Genomic DNA, 1,206 nt, shown 5'->3' with positions numbered 1-1,206 from the left:
GAAGAGCCGAGAGCCCAAGTGAAGAGCAAACGCAAAACGTGGGAGCTGAAACGGTTGGCAGAGGAACCTCCAGTCGTAAATTCGACTGTCGCGTCTGTTGGCAAGAGGCAAGGTCTTGTTGAGAAATTGACGCGTGCGGAGGCGACCGTCTAGCGAGAACTTGGCAATTTATTACGATCGGTTTCTCTAATTCGGCGAGACTTTTCAACCTTGGACTGGCGTTGACTGTTGCCAGTTGTCGCCTGAAAAATCGTAGCTCGTAGGTCGTCTTCTTTTGGGAGGGAAGAATTGAACCCCTTTTGTTTCGCGAAGACATGAGAATGAATGGGAATGAAACGAGAAAACGAGGCGAAATTTTAGCCTTTCTGTCGACTGGCTGAGCGAAACTATCGAGGGACGGAACGATCTCGTAGAATTGGCGTGTTTTTCGATCGTACGGACCTTTAGCAGCGATTTGGAAAGACGAGAACGTTCGTTTATTTATCTTTGGCGTTCCCTCGAAACTGTTTCGACGATGTTAGACGTCGATTATGAAAATACCCTTCCACGTAATAAGAAAGAAGTTTCTAAGAAAAAGAATCGACTTTCTAGTCAATTAATTACACCATTATGAAATTTTTATTTATTGTACAAGCACGAAAAAAAAAATAAACTTCTTCGAGAATATAAAATTATCAACGTTTAGTAATTTTGGGAGAGGACATTATTTTGATGATATTAGTTGTGAATATACCCGATCTTTCCACGTAATAATAAAGGCGTACTTTCTAGTTAAATAGCGAAACTACTGTGAAATTATATTATTTCTATTAATTGCACACTATCGTTATTTAATTTGCAAGTATAAAAAAAAGAATAAGGGTGTAAAATTATCAACGTTTGGCAATAATTTGGAAAGATAAGGACACTCGTTTAGAAATATTTATCTCGATCTTTCTACATAATAATAAAGAGGTACTTTCTAGTTAAATAGCGAAACTACTATGAAATTATATTATTTCTATTAATTACATACTATCGTCATTTAATTTGCAAGTATAAAGAAAAGAATAAAGGTGTAAAATTATCAACGTTTGGCAATAATTTGAAAAGATAAGGACACTCGTTTAGAAATATTTATCTCGATCTTTCTACATAATAATAAAGGGGTACTTTCTAGTTAAATAGCGAAACTACTGTGAAATTATATTATTTCTATTAATTGCA

The sequence above is a fragment of the Frieseomelitta varia genome, unplaced genomic scaffold (genome assembly GCF_011392965.1).
Source record: "Frieseomelitta varia isolate USP_RPSP 00005682 unplaced genomic scaffold, Fvar_1.2 scaffold_371, whole genome shotgun sequence".
In the NCBI taxonomy this organism is placed as follows: Eukaryota; Metazoa; Arthropoda; class Insecta; order Hymenoptera; family Apidae; genus Frieseomelitta; species Frieseomelitta varia.
Note: the sequence above shows the minus strand (reverse complement) of the source record.